Source organism: Ahaetulla prasina, chromosome 14, assembly GCF_028640845.1.
Source record: "Ahaetulla prasina isolate Xishuangbanna chromosome 14, ASM2864084v1, whole genome shotgun sequence".
Classification (NCBI taxonomy): Eukaryota; Metazoa; Chordata; class Lepidosauria; order Squamata; family Colubridae; genus Ahaetulla; species Ahaetulla prasina.
The window spans coordinates 16,826,764-16,849,591 of NC_080552.1; positions in this window are offsets into that span (position 1 = coordinate 16,826,764).

The window sequence follows — 22,828 nt, forward strand, 5'->3', positions numbered from 1 at the left end:
GCTGAGTCAACCTTGGACCTGGTGGGGCTTGAACCTGCAGTAATTGCAAGCAGCTGCGTTAATAACAGACTGTCTTAGCAGCCTGAGCCACCAGAACCATCCACCACCATTGCTACCGGATCGGCCAATCTGGTCCGAACGGGGAGCATTTCACCTCTGCTTGGACTTATGACCATCACAGCATTCCCACAGTGACAAGATCAGAATTCCAGGCACTTGGTAACCATGATGTATTTATGACAGCTGCAGCCTCTCAGGGACACTGGACTGCCATTCGCGGCCTTTTCAGCTGGCTTCCCAAAGCAAAGTCCGCAGAAATCTGAATTTGCTTCCTGACCTGATTCACTTAACGACCGTCACCCAAAAATGGTTTGCAAAACCTGGTGTAACTCACTTAACAACTGTCTCGTTTAGCGATGGAGGCGCCCTTCCCAATGGGGGCCGTACGTTGAGAACGACTTTCAACGTAGCTTCTGTTTTATTTCACTCTTTATGCCTTTTTTTGGCCTCCCGTCTGCTTTGCCAGGAATATTGCAAAGATTGAAATACGATGGTGTGATGCCGGGGAAGTGTGTGTAATACGGTTTGATGGAAATATGAAGCTGGTAATAATGAAGTTGGGGAGAAAGGCGAGAATTTTGAATATTTCCTGTTGCAATTGTTTTCACTAATAACACATCAGTTGTAATGGCCCCGAGAAGGTTGAGATCATGTCTGAGACAGATTCTATTTATTGAAAACAACTTGCAAAACAAGACTGGGCTCTTTGCAGCTGGCGCTTGTCCCGAAACTTTTGGGTGTCTCCTAGATCCCTTTTTGATTTTCCCAAGAGAACTGGCCAGCTTACAAAGTCCAGATCTCAGGAAGTTAATTGTTTGACTCTGCACTGGTACCTTACACCCAACTTGAAATCAGTCTTGTCCTGTTCATGGCGCCACAGTTCAAAAAGTTCCCGTGGCAAACTGGAATAAGTTCAGAAGAGGACTACTAATGCAACTGTCAGGCCTGGAAGCCATCTTTTTCATTGGATCTTCAGGCCTGCCACATTTACTACTATGGGAAACCGGGAGGGGGGAATTGTGTGGAACCAGGGTGATATGTAGTCATAATAACATTCCTTTCTCAGAGAGTCAAGGACATCTTGCCCTGCACCTGGAGGGGTGTGACTGGGAGGCATCTCCAGTTGGGACCGTGCATTGACTGGACCATGTGATGGATTTGTGGGTGTGGGCAGGGACTTGAACTTTCCTTTGGGTGGGGAAAACCTGGAAGCTTTCAGATTCGGGTTTTCCCAGACGTACCAATATGACAACTCTAATAAAATGGAACTACCAAACCTGCCTTCCATTGAGGACCTGTATACCGCAGGAGTCAAAAAGAGGGCTGTGAAAATATCTACAGACCCCTCGCATCCTGGACATAAACTGTTTCAACTCCTACCCTCAAAACGACACTACAGAGCACTGCACACCAGAACAATTAGACACAAGAACAGTTTTTTCCCTGAATGCCATCACTCTGCTAAACAAATAATTCTCTCAACACTGTCAAACTATGCACTAAGAATAGAATTTTTTATTGGCCAAGTGTGATTGGGCACACAAGGAATTTGTCTTGGTGCATACCCTCTCAGTATACATAAAAGAAAAGATACCTTCATCAAGAATCATAAGGTACAACACTTAATGATAGTCATAGGGTACAAATGAATAATCAGGAAACAATATCAATATAAATCGTAAGGATGCAAGCAACAAAGTTACAGTCATGCAGTCATAAGTGTAAGGAGATGGTGGGAACGATGAGAAGATTAATAGTAGTGCAGATTTAGTAACTAGTTTGACAGTGTTGAGGGAATTATTTGTTTAGCAGATGATGGTGTTGGGGAAGAAACTGTTCTTGTGGATCAACATAAACCAATTTTCCCAAACTATGTGTAGATGCTCCAAATCACACATGCGGAAAACCGACATCTGAAACAGTAGTTTCATAAGAAAAGAACCAGACAGCTTCAGGATGGAAGTCTCTCTCATTCAACCTCTTGTTTCTCGAAAGACGTCATGAGATGCTTCAGAGAAGCCCTTGGTTGACTAAAGAAGAAGATGATCCCTACTAACAACCGATAGGCTTCTTTTGAAGATCAAGGAGTCATTTTGGCACTTGGTTGCTACCAAGAAACCCCAAGCTTGATGAACAAGTCTCATTCTCTTCTAAAGCCCTCCCAGCAAGGGGTTGTCATATCGTTGACAGTAAATTGCGGAAATGATAAATGGTTCATTTAGAAAAGGACATCCAAGAGACAGATTTCTTCATTTAGGCGTAGAAAAGTTGATATGCGAGAGGAATTATGGAGGACAAACTGTCTTTGTAGCGGAGGCCTATGTCTGCTTTTTTGCAAAGGTAAGATCCCGTGCCTTTCAAAATTTAGAAATGCGTAATGGATGCATTTACTCCACATATTAAAATTATTATTTTTTTTTTTTTTTTAAAAAGGCCTATTCAAACTATTTTGGTCATCTGCTGTGCTGAGGTTTTTAAATGTACATTTAAAACCTCTTAATGTCTGTAGTCCTCTTTGTTTTCCATAGAGCCAAGGGGAGCTTTAATTTATATATATCGATTTTGCTGAACCTTGTCATACTTTTGACCTTATGCTTAAGCACTTTCAAAAGATCAATATATGTGTTTTCCTACTTTTTTTGATGCACGTGCCACATTAAAAAAAAAACAACACGGCCATTTTGAATCAATCTAAGGACATCCGAGTCATACAAAAAAAAAAAAAAAAAAAGACAGTGCCCCAAATAGAAACTCACAACAAAACACACCCAGCTGTTCTTGAATGAAATGACAAGATCTTGTGAGTATTCTGTGAATATTCTGTGCAATCATGGGTGATCCTGTTCATTCAGTTCCATACTGAATGTGCAAATTTGAAAAGGATGTGCAAATTTGAAAAGGATCATGTCATGTCCCACTACCCCTCCGACGACCGGGTCAAGGAAGTCCATATCAAACGTGGCAACAAAGCCTCTGCAGCTTGCCAAATTCCTTCGAGGTTTATCAGGGCAGGCAGGAGTCCAAGTTGTGACTTCAGCTATAGAGTCCGATATCAGCAAACTAGATGAGACTTTGCTTGACTCAAGGTTGGAATGCCAAAAGCAGGTCCTTTATATAGGCTGAGGGGTGTGGCTCCATGACTCAGCATTTATCCAGGCCTGCCCCTCCCTTCCTTCTGTTGGCGTCACCTCTCAGATCTCCGGAAGCGAGGGTCCTCCCACTTTGAATTGTCTTCTGCTGTTTGGGAAAGGGAGGGGTCAGAAGGAGTAGGCCTGAGCAATTCCAATTCCTGGCTGGCTTCCTCTGACGGCTGAGCCAAAGGAACACACGCCATATGAGTGAGGTTTCTCGGGCTTGTTTGTTCACTCCTGGAATCCTCTCCGGGCATGGGGCCAGGGCCGGGAGCTGGAGGCATGACAGGCCGTTCATCTTCATTATCAGACTCAGAGTCTGATAACAGGCCCGGTTGGAGACGGGAGGGGCCCGGCTGAGGAGAGGAGGGAGGATGAGTCACAACAGATCACCTTGATTACATAGAACACGCATATCATAAGATTTTGCCATTTCATTTTGTGAGTTGGGTAGCCATATAAATCTGTTTAATAAAAAAAACACCTCCCTTTTTATAACCCTGTAATCCAGGGGTGAAATCTACTTACCTTCCTTACCGGTTTGGAAGTGCATGCGCCAAGCATGCGTGCTCACTTTGCCCACTCACGCGCATGCATCACATGTGTGCGCACACCCTCTCCACATGCGCAAAACCTTTCTGCGCATGCGCAGAGGGTGCAAAACATATTACTTCCTGGTTAAAACCAGAAAGTAACGACAGCTGGGCTGGTGGGTGGAGCCTTGCACCGTGATTGCTACTGGTTCTCCGAACCACCGGCCAAGATTGCTACTGGATCAGGGGATCCAGTCCGAACCGGGAGCATTTCACCCCTGCTGTAATCTCTTAATTCGGGGTACAGTTAGGACAACTGGACAGAACTGAGCGTTTACTGGCCGGATGCCCCTCCTGACGCCACACGGAGTTCATAGCAGATCCTTTTTTTCTCTTTGCGCCCTAAGAGAGAAATATCTGCCGCTACCTAGGATTGAACTCTCAACCTTCCAAATGGGAGGCGAGTGTCTTCCCCACTAGGCCACCACACTACTGATATAAAACCATTTAATAAATAAAATAATGTGCCCATGAAAACCGGAATGGACGCCTTAAAGCGAGCATCCATTTACATTATTTGTAAGAAGTAAAGTGAGAAATTAATAACACAGCTCAAAAAACCCACCACCCCTACCCAATCCAAGGAAATTTCACCTGCCATTCTTATGTCATGGAAATGACACAACACAACCAATCATTATTTTTACCAGGTGCCTCTACACAAGTGGTAGTCAACCTGATCCCTACCGCCCACTAGTGGGCGTTCCCGCTTTCATGGTGGATGGTAGGGGTTTTGTCCGATACTGAAGCACTTTCCTTTTTTTAATTTAATTGACTTTTTAAAAAAAAATTCATAGCATTGTTTAAAAACATTTTCATTAGGTTTTCATAAAATTCCCCGTGACAATTTAAATTTCTGAAAATATACTATTTGTATCACCCGCGCATAAGTTCAGTTCTTGTTACGTAAGTGAAACTAAATGGCGCTATACTGCGACCGCAAACCAAAGAGCCTCGTCCCAGAATAGCTCGCGCATCTTCCCCCACACCACCCAGCTGTAACAGACAAGCAGAGCTGATAGCCGGCGCCCCCCCCAAACCCAATCCACGATGTGCGAGAGGCATGCGCAGACGACGATACATGGCGCATTACTATGGAACCGGTGGGCGGCTAGAAAATTTTACTACTAACAGAGATACAAAAGTGGATGGTAGGTATAAAAAGGTTGACTACCCCAGCTCTACACCCTTCTCACTACAGTTCTGCGCCCAACATAAAGGATTCAGAGCAGGGGTGGTTCTCACTTACCTTTGCTATCGGTTTGCTTGCACGTGTGCCACATCTGTGCATGCGCAGAAGCTTCTGCACATGTGCAGACCATATTTGATGATGTCCGGGCAGGAGGGCGGAGTCCGCCGCCTCCGTTACCGGTTCACCCAAACCGGGGTGAACCGGTAGCAACCCACCACTGATTCAGAGTGACCCACAGCCACAAAAGACTGAATCTCCCCAACACCACAGTTTTATTTTCTCACTGAGGTTGTTCCTGTCATTTTAAGATGCCAAACCCACTGCGAGAGAATGATGGGGTTCAACTCTAACCAGACTGCCAAATTCCCTCTCGCCTTTTCTGAAGGAGCTTTATGCTGGATCTCATTAGACTGCCGCTGACAGCCATCTAAATAATGATAATTACGGCCCCTCAGCCCAACCGAGAAGAATTATGGATCCCTAGGATACCGAGTTCATTTCTGAACTTGATGCCTCGGCAGCTCAAAGTGGCAAAAACAAAAAATGATTGGGCCATTGATCTCTCGGCTAGGCAAGCTCCTTTTCCTCCATCCTTGTTAACAAGCTGGAAATCCCAGTGAAGTCTGAGCATGCAGTTGAAGCTGAACGTGGAAGTCTAAAACCTGGGCCTACGACAGCCAAGAATGCATCACGTTTTTACTAGATAAATAAGAACTGCTAAGAAAAAAAGAAATGCAGTGAATTTTTTCCCCACTCAGCAAAAAAAGGCATAAGGGGTAGGGAAAAGTCCCTCCAAAGTCCCTTTCAAACCTATCACTCTATATCAGGGATGGCGAACCTAGGGCACAGGTATGCCACAGGTGGCACGCGGAGCCATTTCTGCGGGCACGCGAGCTGTCACCCTAGGTCAGCTCCACCATGCGTGCGTGCGCGCCTCCCGCCTTGCCAGCTGATTTTTGGGTCTCTGCCGCGCATGTAGGAGACTCCACCACACCCTTCCCAGGAGTCTCCATACAGCCCGTTTTGGATGCCAGGTAAGTACAGGGCTCACCTGGAGGCTCTGAGAGGGGAAAAAATGGGCCTACCGGAAGTCCGGAAATGAGGTGTTTCTTAGGTATGCTTAGGAGGGTGCTAAGTTTTCGAGCCTGCCCTATCTACGTTCCCTGGTAAAATACATGGGAAGATCCCATTGGGGGCAAATCCCCTTAGGGTTAAGTCTCCATGAATTCAAAGGCATTTCCAACAGGTTCCTAACGCATTGGCGTTGTCTTCTCAAGCCTGTCCTATCAACATCTCCCTGTAAAATACACGAAAAAATTCTATTTTAGGCAAACCCACTTAGAGTTAGGGTTACGCCTCTTGTGAATTCAAGGAGCAAAATGGACATCGGCAATAGATTCGTAGCGCAAGGGTACCCTTAGAAGGGCATTGACTTTTCGAGCCTGCCTTGTCAGCATCTCCGTGTAACATACAGGGGAAAAGCCCATCGGGGGCAAATCCCATTGGGCGGGTGAAATGGACATTGCTGATGGATTTGGTCTGTTTGTTTGTTTATTTATTTATTTTGTCAAGGTAAGGTAAAGGTAAAGGTTCCCCTCGCACATACGTGCTAGTCGTTGCCGACTCTAGGGGGCGGTGCTCATCTCCGTTTCAAAGCCGAAGAGCCAGCGCCGTCCGAAGACGTCTCCGTGGTCATGTGGCCGGCATGACTCAACGCCAAAGGCGCACGGAACGCTGTTACCTTCCCACCAGAGGTGGTTCCTATTTTTTCTACTTGCATTTTTTACGTGCTTTCGAAACTGCTAGGTTGGCAGAAGCTGGGACAAGTAACGGGAACTCACCCCGTTACACGGCAGCACTAGGGATTCAAACCACTGAGCTGCCGAGCTTTTGATCAACAAACTCAATGTCCTAGCCCCTGAGCCACCGCTCCCTTTTAATTTTGTCAAATACATATTAAATAATATATATAAGTGTAAGCATGAATTGAATACATAAAATGAATACAACTAAAGGGAACATTAGGACAGAGACGGTAGGCACGCTGGTGCTCTTATGCACACCCCTTACAGACCTCTTAGGAATGGGGTGAGGTCAACAGTAGACAGTCTTAGGTTAAAGTTTTGGGGGTTTGGGGAAGAGACCACAGAGTCATTAACAACTCTGTTACTGAAGTCATATTTTCTGCAATCAAGTTTGGAGCGGTTCTCTTTAAGTTTGAATCTATTGTGTACTCGTGTATTGTTGTGGTTGAAGCTGAAGCAGTCATTGACAGGAAGGACATTGTAGCAGATGATTTTATGAGCTATGCTCAGGTCATACCGAAGGCGGCGTAGTTCTAAATTTTCTAAACCCAGAATTTCAAGTCTGGTGGCATAAGGTACTTTCTTGTGAGCAGAGAAGTGGAGAACTCTTCTTGTGAAATATTTCTGGACGCGCTCAATTGTATTAATGTCCAATATGCAGTGATGACTGTGATGGCACAGTTCAGAAAACGGGCTGGAAAACAGCCCGAAAAATGGCCTGAAAATGGCCAAAAAACCGGCTAAAAAACACGCATACATGCACACGCATGCATGCATGTTCTGGTTTGGGTACTCAGTGCCGAAAAGATTCACCATCACTGATCTATGACTTTTCAAGGCTACCGAATCTATCTTTCCTGATAAAATACACGTGTAAATCCAGTGGTGGGATTCAGCCAGTTCGCACCACTTTGGGAGAACCGGTTGTTAACTTTCTGAGCAGTTTGGCGAACTGTTTGTTGGAAGAAATCATTAGGGCAGAGAACCGGCTGTTAAATTATTTGAATCCCACCACTGTGTAAATCCCTTTGGCATCATTAGATGGGGTAAAAAATAGGTTAACGTTGTAAAAAGTCCTGCCCTAGATTATTACCTGAAAGATTTTATGCTTTTATAAGATTCACTTATAAAAGCCTGTTGTAACTTTCTTGTTTGTTTGAGTACTGAATTAAAAAATCTGCTGATATACTTAGGTCAGGCATCTAAAAGGAATCCATCCTTCGCCTACCTGTTCAGATTGGCTGTTAGAAAACTCACTTTTTTTTTTTGTTGTCTTTATACAGTTCAAGCAGAGCAGACTTCATAACACAAATGAAACAGGCTATTCTGGCATTACTCCAAATGATTTTTTCTTTTTAAAATCAAGTTTCTCTTTGTTTTTCAAAGTACATTTCCAATTTATATTCTTTGGCACAATCTCTCCGTTTTAAAATAACAATCCATTCCAGCCTCCTTTGAAAGTTGGAGCAAGAAAAGGTTTATTAGAAAAATGGCTCTCTTGTCAATGATCTTAACAAGCAAAGAGAAATTAAGGAAAGCTAGAGGAAAATACAAAGATAAGTTGTAGCTTCATCAGTGTGGTAGGTTGTGTTTTTTTTCCCCCCAGTGCAGAGATTAAATGTGAAGACTTCTTTTTAGGAAATAGTTTGGCAGACAATTTGTTCAGCTTCTGCAGTCTCTAGAGCAGGGCTGCAGGATGGAGTTCAAAAGTACTACGAGCTTTATTTTATGCTTTCTATACACAAGAATCTGAACTGCTAACAGTCAAGGCAAATTGGCATTAGCTAAGAGTCAACAGAATTCACAGGGGGCTGGACTTGAGTCGTTTATGGCTGTGTAAGGATTCCAAACTAATGACACATTTAACTCCGCCTCTGGACTCCACTCGTAGCTACCTGTATGTTGTGACCGAGGCCCAAGTAGTGATTATCAAATACAATTCACTCCTGAACAAACTTATTTTATTAGAACAGCTAAGAATTAATTCATACTCAGCTTAGTCCAAAACAAATTCTTCATAAACAGTCCTTCAGCTTTATCACCAACCTTTGATGTCTTTGGCAACCTGCCAAAGGTTTTTCTTGGCAAAAACCCCACAAAGTTCAAGAGACACTGACAAGAAGCAATGGAATCAACGTTGCTTTTCTACAAAGAACCCAACGGCTTGTTGCTGCTCTTTTAAGCCTTATGGGAGGGGCCAATCATCTTCTGGCCTTACTCCCGAGTCATCCTTTTTGTTTCAGCTGCTCTTGTCTTCTGGCAGCTCTTCGCATGTGTGCACTAGGAACAGGCCCCTCCTGTTCCTCTGCCTCTCTGCTGTCCGCCTCTGCAGGCTCTGGAGTCCATGCATCACTCCCAGATGGCCCTGGCCCCATCTCTGCCTCCAATGCAGAGCCCTCGTTCAGGCCTTCCCCCTGACTCCAGGGGATTGTCCTCCCCAGCCTCCTCACTGTCCAACTCCGCTGCCAGGTCTGCTGGCTGCTGGTGGACCATAACACTGTGGTTGTGAAAGTTGGATCTTAAAAAAGCAAGAAAGACAGGAAGAAAATTGACTCAGATTTGACTGTGGTGCCATAGAAGTCTCCTGCATATTGCTTGGACAACAAAGGGGACTAACCAGCAAATACTGGAGCGCCAATAACACCAGATGTGTCATTGGAAGGCAAAAATCGCAAACCTGCATCTCGCTTATTTTGGCCATGCCTGTTCTGACCCAGCTCCTCAAACCATGACAAACCCTCTATATTTAAATCAATGCTTCCTTTCTTAGGAGCGCCATCAGCCCTGGCAAAAAAGTTTCTCACCGCGGGCTAACACGTCCGCCGGCTGGAAGATGAATCGTTGTCTGCCACATCTATTCATCTCTTCCCCCTGCCTTTTATCCCCAGAGCTAGGCTAGGGGTTTCGCTAGCAGCAGTTGATCTTCCATCCCAAGGACCAGCCCATAGATTTCCACTGCTCTCCTCTCCTCTGCCTTCTGTGTATCCCCATGTCAGGCATTGGACCCAGCTGTTCCTCCTCTTCCTCATCAGCCACCTCCAGACCTGGGGGCTGTTGACTCTCCATCTGAGGGCTGACAGACGGCCCAGGCTCTGCCTCTGTCTCTCTCTCTCTCTCTCTCTGCCAGCTCCATTCCCTCTTCCCCCTCGGAGTTCTCTGGTTGCCTTGATGATGACCCTGACTCCCACGCCGCCTCCTCATCTGATTTGGCTGTTGTATGGGCCGTTGGCTGACAGGCCACAACAATGTCATGCAGGAAAATTTACTGGAGAAAGCAGCTGTGTTTAGAAGAGTTAGTGGTAAGAGCAAAACTAGGCTGTTAAAGAATACGATGGGTGGACACCCTCAAAACTGACAGCAGCCAGAGCATAGAACAAATCAAAGAAGCAATGCAAGATCAGAAGATGCGGAGAGACCTGTGCATAGATTCACCAAGAGTTGGACATGTCCGAATGGATAACATCATCATCTTCATCATCATCCTCATCATCGGGCTGAGCCTGGTCATATACACCTGCTCCGTAAGACTCCAAAAGCGGACAGGTCCAGAACCTAAAAGGAATCGAAGGGGCCATAGCAACAGCTCAGTTTGCTTTAATTTGGACTTTAATGGAATTCAGTCGAATAAACACAGTTAATCAGCGTCAAAAGAATTTTTCCATTAAGAAATTGCCATTTACTCCTGACTTTGGATGGGCGACAGGCCCCGAATCTAGTCCTGAAGGGACCCAAATGATTATTGGCTATGGAGCAGAAGTTAACGTGATAAAGATTAAATGACCTTCTTGGCAGAAGTCTCCGGTTCTCATCTCCCACTTCATATTTTTAACTTTTTTTAAAAAAAAAAAGCTCATGCATCTAGCTAACTATGCCTGATTTCAAAAAGGCTAATCAGGATGAGAGCCAGTTAGAACCCAACCTATCGCTGATGACGTTACCTAGTTGGGTCATGAAATGTCTGGAAGAGAACAACCAAGCTCAGAGAGCACCATAATCCCCCTCCTCCTCCATTCTGCAAACTCCATTCTTTTCTAGCACTGATGATGTTACCCACTTTGGTAATGAAACATTTGCAAGAGAACAACCGAGCTCAGAGAGCACCAAGAAGCCCAGAATCCTCGTTCTCCTCTACTCTGCAAACCCCACTCCTTTGAAGTACTGATAATGTTACCTAGTTGGGTAATGAAATGTCTGGAAGGAAAAAAAACACCCAAGCTCAGAGGACCCTACAGTTCAATTTTGAGCTACAAATGTTGTCTTCTATGGGTGGAAATGATCTACCCCTGGACTTGCAGCTAGCTCGGGAAAGAGAAAATACTACTCAGAAGAAAGCAGGTACTTCCATTTATGACTTCCTTTAACCCACCTTGCAGTACAATTCCATACCAGTGGTAGGTTGCTCCCGGTTCGGTCCAGTTCTATAGAACCGGTAGTAAAATCGGTGGGAGGTTCGGCCCACCGGCCCGGACATCATAAATGATGATCTGCACAGCAGCTAGGATTGTGTTTGCTAAAAATTGGAAAAACAAAAAAACTACCATTGCAAGATGAAATTATTAAGAAAATAATGGAATGTGCAGAAATGAGTAAATTGACATTTGAAATTAGAGAACAGGAAGACAAAGAATATTATAAGATATGGGATTTATCTTACCAATGGTTAGAAGGCAAAATATATTAAAAAAAGACTGGAGAAAGGTTTTTATTAGAGAAGATGTTGAATTATATAATTGATTTAAGAGAATAGAATGGATGATGTATAACATCAACTTAGAAAAACTTTATATGAAAGGAGAGAATGAAATGTCACAGTTAACTAAAAGATTAATTGATTAAAATGTTTGGAGACATATTAGATTGATAAAATGTAAGATTAGATAAATCAATATGATGTACATGGTGAAATTGCACAAGAATTTTGTAACCAAACCCACCGACATACTGTATTTGGATGGAAGATGTTTTTATGTTTGTTTGTTTAAAAAAATTTTTTTAAAAAAAATCAAAATAAAATAAAATAAATGACGATCTGCGCATGCACGCGTCCCCTTTGGGAACCGGTAGCAAAGGTAAGTAGAACCCACCCCTGTTCCATACCCCAACCCCAAGAAGACATGACCCTCATTGGGGGTGGGCGGGGGGAAAGCCACCTCTCTCTAAACCAGTGTTGACGAAGCTTTTCGGCACCAACTGCCAAAATGGGAGCATACGCGCATGGGGGAGCACCAGCAACTGGAAGAGCAGCTCCCTGGTGCACACAAATGCGCCTGTTCTGTCCTCCTTCGCCTCCGTCCGAGCGATGGCTTAATTAATGCCAAGAGCCTTCGTTATCTTCCACGACACTGGTGAGTCACCCAGCAACAAACTTCAGCTCTTAATCAATCAGTGGATTGTAAGAGACACAGCAGCTCTCGCTGCCTTTTATATCCTGTGGGGTGTGGCTCCATGACTCAGCACTTCCTAGGCCTGCCCCACCCCTGCTTCTGTTGTTCCTGCCTCTCCTGCCTACGAAACCTAGGGTCCAACAAAGCCTGATTGCCGTCAGCTGGGTCTGAAGGCGTGGCCTGGGGGGGAAGAGTCAGGGGACGGAGGCCACGTTATCTCCTCCACCTGGCTTGCTTCTGGCTCCTGGAGCTGAACCAGGGAAGCCGGTGCTCCCGAGATAAGTCCTGACGGCCCTTCCCCCTCACTGTTCAAGTCACTTTCTGGCAGGAGGGCCGGCTCAGAGGGCGCAGACACAACAGCGCCGGGAAGCTGAGCTTCTGGTTTCCAGTGTGCGCATACGCGCCGGTCACCTGGTCTTCCAGTTTCTGGCGTGCATGTGTACACAAAGACCAGTTGGCCAGCGCGCATCTGTGCACTGGAAACTGGAAGCTCAGCGCCAGGGAGTTACTCTTCCTGTTTGCGGCGCTCCTGCACATGCGAAGACCAGCTGGCTGATGTGCATATGAGTGGCGGAACATGGAAGGGCAATGGGCAATGGCTGGCGTGCCTGGAGAGATGGCTCTGCGTGCCACTTCCGGCACGCATGTCATAGGTTCGCCATCACAGCTCTGAACCCTCAGCTTCAGAAGGGCCTTCATCCATAAATCCCTGTTTGGAATGATATTGTCTACATCCGCTTTTATTTATACGAAGGCTTTTGGAGGGAGGGAGAAGTAATTAGTTTCTGAGTAACAATGAAGCATATCAACTCCCCCTGAATTATTAAATGTAATTAGTTTCATTATTTTTTTTTAACTCCTGCAGGCTACAATGTCTGCATTAAAAGTCAAACTCACCGCTGGTTTAGCAGCAGCCCATGTTGGATTCTGCCATGGTACTGAAACCAATTAGCATCCGCAGGAGTGTTTGTGTGTGTGTGTTGTTGGCTAGTTTTTCCGATGTTTTTCATTTCCTGTCCTGTATTTCCCCCTCCCCCCCCCATATATTCATAAACCACCTCTAGTGGAAATCAAACAGCTTTTTTGGTGAGATGGATACAGTATCCTCTGGCTGGCTTTGCTGAAAAGGAGTAGTAGAGCTTTTTGGATTACAATAGTGTTTTGACTATAAAATATAATAAAATATATAAAATATAATAAAATATATAAAATATTATATAATATAATATATAATATAATATAATTGAGACTCTAGAAAGAGTGCAGAGAAGAGCAACAAAGATGATTAGGGGACTGGAGGCTAAAACATATGAAGAACGGTTGCAGGAACTGGGTATGTCTAGTTTAATGAAAAGAAGGACTAGGGGAGACATGATAGCTGTGTTCCAATATCTTAGGGGTTGCCACAAAGAAGAGGGAGTCAGGCTGTTCACCAAAGCACCTGAGGGTAGAACAAGAAGCAATGGGTGGAAACTGGTCAAAGAAAGAAGCAACTTAGAACTAAGGAGAAATTTCCTGACAGTTAGAACAATTAATAAGTGGAACGACTTGCCTTCAGAAGTTGTGAATGCTCCAACACTGGAAATTTTTAAGAAGATGTTGGATAACCATCTGACTGAGATGGTGTAGGGTTTCCTGCCTGGGCAGGGGGTTGGACTAGAAGACCTCCAAGGTCCCTTCCAACTCTGATGTTATGAATCTTATAATATAATATAATAGATGCAGTGGCTCAGTGGCTAAGACGCTGAGCTTGTCGATCGAAAGGTCGATACCTGATGATTGGCCCAAAGTCACCCAACCAGCTTTCATTCCTAAGGCGGGACTGAAACTCACCCTCTCCTGGTGATTGGCCCAAAGTCCTCAGCTGAATTTCATGGCTAAGGCGGGACTAGAACTCACAGACACCTGGTGATTGGCCCAAAATCACCCAACCAGCTTTCTTTCCTAAGGCGGGACTGAAACTCACCCTCTCCTGGTGATTGGCCCAAAGTCCTCAGCTGAATTTCATGGCTAAGGTGGGACTAGAACTCACAGACACCTGGTGATTGGCCCAAAGTCACCCAGCCAGCTTTCATGCCAGCTAAGGCAGGACTAGAACTCACAGTTCCTTGATTTCTAGCCTGGTGCCTTCACCACTAGACCAAACTGACCTTGAACTGCTTCCCTCTCAACCTGCTGCTGCCTTCAGGGTTCTCCCTGACCCAGCTGGTCTTCTTCGCAAGCTGATGCCTTTAAGCTAATGATATCATCCGGGGCAGTAATTTGTATTTCAAAGTCGATAAAGGTTGAAGAGAAAGTAAGGAGATCTAAACCGACCTTTTTAAGACTGAGCATGGCGGACGGGCTTCCTAATGAGCTTTTCCGGAACCCCTTGCAGCTCTCTCCTTAAGAATCTCATTTGGGGGAAGAATTAACCTTCCTCGCTCCTCGGCTGACTCTATCTCATTATAGAGATCCCTAAGGCATTTTTTGACAGATGGGCTTAGCAGCCGGGTTCTCTTCACTTGTTGGGTCAAAGAAAGAGCATTTCTGAAGGCAAAGATCATGTGAATGTGTGAATCCTCTTCTGTTCTGGATTTTTTGGGGTGGCGAATAAATGACAGGAAGTATTATGCTTCCCAATTGTAGTCCCACCAAAGCAGTATAAGGTAAAGGTAAAGGTTCCCCTCGCACATATGTGCTAGTTGTTGCCGACTCTAAGGGATGGTGCTCATCTCGGTTTCAAAGCCGAAGAGCCAGCGCTGTCCGAAGATGTCTCCGTGGTCATGTGGCCGGCATGACTCAATGCCAAAGGCACACAGAACGCTGTTTCCTTCCCACCAAAGGTGGTCCCTATTGTTTTACTTGTATTTTTTAAGTGCTTTCGAATTGCTAGGTTGGCAGAAGCTGGGACAAGTCACGGGAGCTCACCCCATTACAAGGCAGCACTAGGGATTCGAACCACTGAACTGCCGATCTTTCGATCGACAAACTCAGCATCTTACCCACTGAGCCATCACAGGTCTAAGACCAGCCCCTCTTTGATACTGCTGCCTCTTATTTAGTGCCAATTTAGTGCTGACCCGTAGTTGACTAGATACTTGAGTATAAGCATAAGCAATAAATCAATACTGGACCTTATTGGGGTGCGAAAACTTGGGCTTAGAAGTTTCAAAATTCTAGTGTATGTGTATAATTATATGCATATAATTATTATTTTTTTAAGGAGTGCGAAAATATATCAGAAGTGTTCTAGGGGTGTGGGGTATAGAAAAGGTTGGGACCCCCTGCCTTAATGTGTGGTCCTGATTCTCCCAGCCTGACACACCCTAGTTTTTGATGCATATAAATCTCTTGGCCTCTGAGGCATAAATACAATCGACGGAGTCCGGAGGTATTTTACGAGAAGAGTCCTCCACTCCTCTTCCCGCAATAAAATACCTTATGCCACCAGACTCCAAATTTTGGGCTTAGACAACTTAGAACTATGCCAACTTCGGTCTGACCTAACCATAATGCATAAAATTATCTGCCACAAAGTCCTACCTGTCAATGACTACTTCAGCTTCAACCCAAACAGTACAAGAGCACACAATAAATACAAACTCAAGGTAAACCGATCCAAACTAGACTGCAGAAAATACGACTTCAGTAACAGAGGGGTCAACGCCTGGAATGCACTACCTGACTCTGTGGTTTCATTCCCAACCCCCCAAAACTTTAAGCTTAAACCAGTGGTTCTCAACCTTTATAGTGCTGCGACCCCTTTAATATAATTCCCCATGATATGGCGACTCCCAACCATATCGCAGTGATAGGCAGCGATCTCAGCCCGCCTCAGCAGCCACAGAAGGGGGGGGGGAAGCGGCAAACTGTTTTTTTGAATTTATCGCACCTGAAGAATTTATTTTTGAATTTTGAATTTATCGCGCAATTCAGATTGGCTAGCGATCTGAACTGCTTGCGATTGCCTTGAGGACGGAGGCATTAAAGTGGAGACTCCTCCCCTATTAAGTTTATTGCGCCTGAAGTCAGATTAGGCTAGCGATTGGGAGTGATTGCAGCTGGCTTGAGAGGGAGACATCAGAGCAAAGATTTCTCTCTTTTTTAATTCATCGCGCTTGAAGCCGAATTTGGCTAGCGATTTGAAGAGCCTGCAGCTGGCTTGTGGAGTCAACCATTGGAGCACGATTCTTCGACTCGCAAGTATACTTCCCATATTTCCGATGGTCTTAGGCGACCCCTGGCAAATTGTCATTCGACCCCCAACGGGGTCGCGACCCACAGGTTGAGAGCCACTGGCTTAAACCGTCTACTGTTGACCTCACCCCATTCCTAAGAGGTCTGTAAGGGGCGGGCATAAGTGCACCCGCGTGCCTACCGTCCCTGTCCTAATATTCCTTTTTTACTTACTCTTTTCATATATCTATATTAGGTTTGTACTTTTACCTGTTATCTTATATATGCTTGACAAAATAAATAAATAAAATAAAATAAATAAAAGGTACCCCCAAGACTCTTGGTTTCTGATCCGTCTCTGAAAGGTTTGTCCTTTCTCCCGCACCGTTCTTCCGCCAGCAATTGTGTTGAAGAACGGAACACCTGTTTGGTCAGGCGATCATCCAAGATTGTTGACCTTGCCTAGCCTCGTTTCTATAAAGGACTTAATTGGATAGTCGGCTTTGTCGAAGGCCACCTTGGACCCCGTGTTTTTTCTTGATGGATGATGGCAGCATCCAACGCATCCATCTCCACACCACACGGATTCTAAACTCCTGCTTTGTTGGCAACTGGCGATGAAATGATTAGGAAGCAAAAAGGATGAGTGTCCCTGCCCTGGAGAGCTCAGTGTGATGTGTCAATTATCTTTCTTGGCTCTTGCGATGATTGGGATGAAGAGGAAGCATGCCAAGGAAGATGAAATAAAATGGCGATGGCCCATCAGAGGATATTTGTCATAAGCTCCTGCCCTGTGCAACCATCACTCATTTAAGTATTGTTTGCTTGCTTACAAAGCCTCATTGCTTCGCTCCCTAATTGATGACTCACGAACGTTTTCAATTCACCGTTGGAAGGGGAAAAAAAAGAATCCCGTAGGAGTTTTAATCGTGTCTGACCTTCAATTCGCGCTCATTTCTGGGTACCAGAAGAATTCATGTAAAACCATTTACAGCCTGAGCTAAATGGACTTTTGCGTTGGGTTGATCAAGCTGGGATCACCTGACCTAGTCATTAAATGGAAAGCAGAATTAAAGATCAATGAAATGTTTTTTATAGGAAATAAATGCATGGCTAGCAACTCAAAGGGAGGGCGCACCAAACTCCGAACTGCCCTTCCGGACAGACCAAGGCTTTCTTGAACCTACTGTCGAATATATCTGGCATATGTCAGGCCTGGAAGCAGTGGTGAAATTCAATTTTTTTTTTACTACCGGTATTGTGGGCGTGGCGGGCATGGTTTGGCTTGGTGGCCGTGGCTTGGTGGGTGTGGCGGGGAAGGATACTGCAAAATCCCCATTCCCTCCCCACTCCTGGGGGAAGGATATTGCAAAATCTCCATTCCCACCCCACTCTGGGACCAGCCAGAGGTGGTATTTGCCAGTTCTCCGAACTACTCATAATTTCCGCTACCGGTTCTCTGAACTACTCAATATTTCTCCAGAACCTGTCAGAACCTGCTGGATTTCACTTCTGCCTGGAAGCCATCTTTTTCATTGGATCGTCAGGCCTGCCATGTTCAGTGCTGTGGGAAACGGGGAGGTGGGATTGTATGGAGCAGGGGAGATATATAGTCATAATAACATTCCTTTCTCAGAGAGTCAAGGACATCTTGCCCTGCACCTGGAGGGGTGTGACTGGGAGGCATCTCCAGTTGGGACGGTGCTTTGATTGGGCCACGTGATGGACATGTGGGTGCTGCGGCAGGGACTTGGACTTTCCTTTGGGTGGGGAAAACCTGGAAGCTTTCAGATTCGGGTTTTCCCCAGACGTGCCAATATGACATCTCTCATAAAATGGAATTTTGAGGAACTTCAAGCCTCGGAGTTTTCTTTCATTGGGGGTGTTACTCGGGACCCTGACAGCATGGTTTTCTGCCATTTTAGCATGATTCAGCGTTCCCCCCCAAACCATCATGAGATGAGAAAGAGGACCACAGAGACCCAGAAAAGCACCCCAAGAATCAGAACCGAGGGCTGATAAGTCACAACTGAGCAATCAGCCCCCCATTCCTGCCCTAGATCCAGCTGGCTTTGTCGTAATGTCTTCCATCATTCAATCTTTGAGAACACTGTTCTCTTTAGATAGAGCGGAGATCTGTGGAGATTCTCAACCATCCAGGTCATGGTTGTCTCCAAAGTGCTTTTTCAAAAGGCCCCGGTCGAAATCTGGACGCTTGGCAGCTGGCATGTAGTTACGACGGTTGCAGATTCCCCATGTCATGTGACCCCTTTTTGCGACCCTCTGACAAGCAAAATCCACGGAAATGCCAGATTCCGCTCAACGCCCATGCTACTAGCTTTAACAACTGCGGTGAGATTCCCTTAACAACTGCGGCAAGAAAGATGGGGCAAAACTCATTTAACAAACGCCTCACTTACCAACACAAATTCGGGGCTCAGTTGTGGTCGTAAGCCAAGGACCTTTATTGCTCAGGCATCGTTGATTTGGAGATCAGGAGGTTTTTTTTATTATTATTATTTTATTTTATTTTTTTATTTGCATTTATATCCCGCCCTTCTCCGAAGACTCAGGGCGGCTTACACTGTGTCAAGCAATAGTCTTCATCCATTTGTATATTATATACAAAGTCAACTTTATTGCCCCCAACAATCTGGGTCCTCATTTTACCTACCTTATAAAGGATGGAAGGCTGAGTCAACCTTCTTCCCTCCCTCTCTCTCTCTTTCTCCCTCCCTCCTTCCCTCTCTCTTTCTCCCTCCCTCCTCTCTCTTTCCCCCTTCTTATTATTTATTATTATTATTTGCATTTATATCCCGCCCTTCTCCGAAGACTCAGGGCGGCTTACACTATGTTAGCAATAGTCTTCATCCTATTTGTATATTTATATACAAAGTCAACTTATTGCCCCCAACAATCTGGGTCCTCATTTTACCTACCTTATAAAGGATGGAAGGCTGAGTCAACCTTCTTCCCTCCCTCTCTCTCTCTTTCTCCCTCCCTCCTCTCTCTTTCCCCCTTCTTATTATTTATTATTATTATTTGCATTTATATCCCGCCCTTCTCTGAAGACTCAGGGCGGCTTACACTATGTCAAGCAATAGTCTTCATCCATTTGTATATTATATACAAAGTCAACTTTATTGCCCCCAACAATCTGGGTCCTCATTTTATCTACCTTATAAAGGATGGAAGGCTGAGTCAACCTTGGGCCTGGTGGGACTTGAACCTGCAGTAATTGCAAGCAGCTGCTGTTAATAACAGACTGCCTTAGTCTGTTGAGCCACCAGAGTTGAGTTTTAGGGTGGATTGTATTTTTTTTTTTACACACACATACACAAACCCTCTAACAAATTAAGGACTATAAGCCATTGCTGGCTATTTTCCAACAGCCAAAGCAGGGCTTCCTAAGACCCTGCCACTGAGCAAGAGGCTCAGAGTAACTTGAGAGTAGCTTTGTTTTAGCAACTGTGATTTAGAAGCTGTTGTTTGCTGCATGACCTTTGAGTGGCTCTACCAGCTCGTTGCCTGTTTATATGTTTGGTATAACGTTGTGTGTGATTCCACACACACCCCTCCCCGGCCAACATCTCGGCTCAGTTCGCAACTACAATAGTCTTCTTGCAGACACAACACAGTATCTTAATCGCCCCCTGCTTAATCGACAATCCGGCTGCAGATGGCTGAGTTTGGTTTGGTTTGGTCTGCTATCTTTTCTTTCTCTGGATGCAAATCTCTTCTGTTTTAATAAGCGGTTGATAGAACATCACCAGCGGAAGGCATGGTCAAAGCAGGGGTGAAATGCTCCCAGTTCTGACCAGATCTCGTGATCCGGTAGTGATCGTGGCCGGTGGTTCGGCAATATGGCAATGATCGCCGAACCACCGGCGACACCCGGCGCCTGGGGATGCCCACCAAGCCACACCCACAGAACCGGTAGTAAAATCTTTTGAAACTCACCACTGATCTATATGACATTTTGCAATGATATGTGGTTACTATCTTGAGAGACTGGGTGAAGAGATCCATTCCCTCGGGGTGTGAGCTTGCCTTTCTATTTGGGATAAAAGGCTTAAAAGAGACCCTCCCTAGTTTCTCAGGCTGGAAAGGAAATATGGGGAGAGGGGGAGAGAATTGTACTTTCCTTCTTGCAAGATGGATGCTGATCTTACAGGGTATAAAGCAGGATAGGAATCACAACCGGATGAGCTAGTTCTCCTTTATTCAGTGCTGGTATTCAACTGGTTCGGACCGGTTCAGGCGAACTGGTAGCAGCGACCGCGGCACTATGCCGTCCTATTTAGCTACGTTTTTGAGGCCGGGCGCACGCGTGGAAAACGCACATGCGTGTGAAGCGAGTAAGCGTGCGGATGGCAAACCGGTGGTCAACATACATGAAACCCACCTCTGCCTTTATTGTAAAGCTACGTCGATAGAATCTCGCAAGTCGAAAAATATTATTATGCCGATGTGATGCCCTTTGTGATCTCGAGCATCAACTGTATTGGAGGGTGAAAGATATTTGAGACTTGTTTGCATTTCATCTGGGGGAAAGGGAGCCAAGTCAGACAAGCAAGTGTTATCAGGGTTATAAATGAGCAAAATACAAAGCTATTTGTGATTATATCTTTGTTCCGCAGATGATTTGAAGAGCAGGCGTCCTTATCGGGCGATTGCAACAAGCAAAAACCCCTCAATTCTTTTTGGACACTCATGTTCTCAACAGATTATCAGCCAAGTCAGGGTACAAATGTCCCAAAAGTCCTTTTTCCTCCCCGCTCAGAATCCCCGCATTTTTGTTCTCATGCTCATTTTCCCTACCCTGAAAAAGTTAACCGTTTCACTCAGCACAAACCCCACAATTCACAACTGAGCTCTGATGAAATGGAAGTGAAGGATTATTGGATTTTTACTGACCTTGAGTTTCTCACATAATTCTCACAAACTGCTGTAGAGTGTTCAGCAAGTTCTCTGCTGCTATTGCAGGGAGTCCTCAACTTATGACCACAACTGAGCCCAACGTTCCTGTTGCTAAGCGAGACAATTGCTAAGTGAGTTTTGCCCCATTTTATGACCTTTCTTCCCAGTTAAAGTTGTTAAGCGAATCACTGAAGTTGTTGTGTTAGTAGCAATAGCAATAGCACTGATATTTATATATCGCTTCACAGTGCTTTTACAGCCCTCTCTAAGCGGTTTACAGAGCCAGCCTATTGCCCCCAACAATCTGGGTCCTCATTTTTCCCACCTCGGAAGGCTGAATCAACTTGGAGCCAGTCAGGATCGAACTGCCGGCAGTTGGCAGAGTTAGCCTGCAATACTGCATTCTAACCACTGCACCACTAGGGCAATAGCACTCAAACTTACATACCACTCCACAGCGCTTTTACAGCCCTCTCTAAGCAGTTTACAGCCTATGGCCCCCAACAACCTGGGTCCTCATTTTACCCACCTCGGAAGGATGGAAGGCTATGAGTCAACCTTGAGCTGGTGAGATTCGATCTGCTGAACTGCAGCTAGCAGTCAGCTGAAGTAGCTCTGCACTCTAAACACTGGGCCACCTCGGCTCTTTTGTTAAGTAACAAGGTTGTTAAGGGAATCTGGTTTCCATACTGATAGAATTTTTGATTTGGCCAAGTGTGATGGGACACACAAGGAATTTGTCTCGGTGCAGATGCTCTCAGTGTACATAAAGGAAAAGATACCTTCTTCAAGAATCATAAGGTACAACACTTAGGGATCACACGACCCCAAGACACTGCAACCGTCATAAATATGAGCTACTTGCCAAACATCCCAATTCTGATCACGTGACAATGGGGAGGCTACAACGGTCATGAGTGTGAAAATTGTAATGCATACCTTTTTTTATTGGTCAGTAAATGAAAGATTGTAAGTTGAGTTGCAAAAATTGCTGTACTTGGGGTAAAGTCTCTGTAGCAGGTAGGCTTAGGCCCTGATGAAGTTGTTTAGCCTTGATCATGCTACAGGACTCCTCTATTTTGTAGCCAAAGACTAACATGGTTTCTCTCCCTCCCTCCCTCCCTCCCTCCATTTCTAACTTTTTCTGATTCCCCTTTAATGCTAATAACCTGCAGAACAAAATCGGTGCTATTGGCTTCATCAGAAATTCTACAAAGGTATCATCTGAGCTACAATTTGGAACAAAACTTCCTTTTGCTCTCCTTGTTCTTTTCATTGTACAGGTTGTTCTTTTTTTCTTTTTCTCCAAAAGCATAATAATAAGAAACAGTTTGCAGCAGTATTTTCTCAACCTTGGCAACTTTCAAAGGGGTGGAACAACTCCCAGAATCCCCCAGCATAGGGAATAGCATAGCATGCGTAGCTGGGGAATGCTGGGAGTTGAAGTCCAGGTATCTTAAAGTGAGCAAGATTGAGAAACACCGCTCTATGGATAAATGCGCTTAACTTTGCTGGTTTCGGGCTTTCGAATGCTACAGTGGTACCTTGGTACTCAACTGCTTTGAAAATTATCGGATTTCGATAT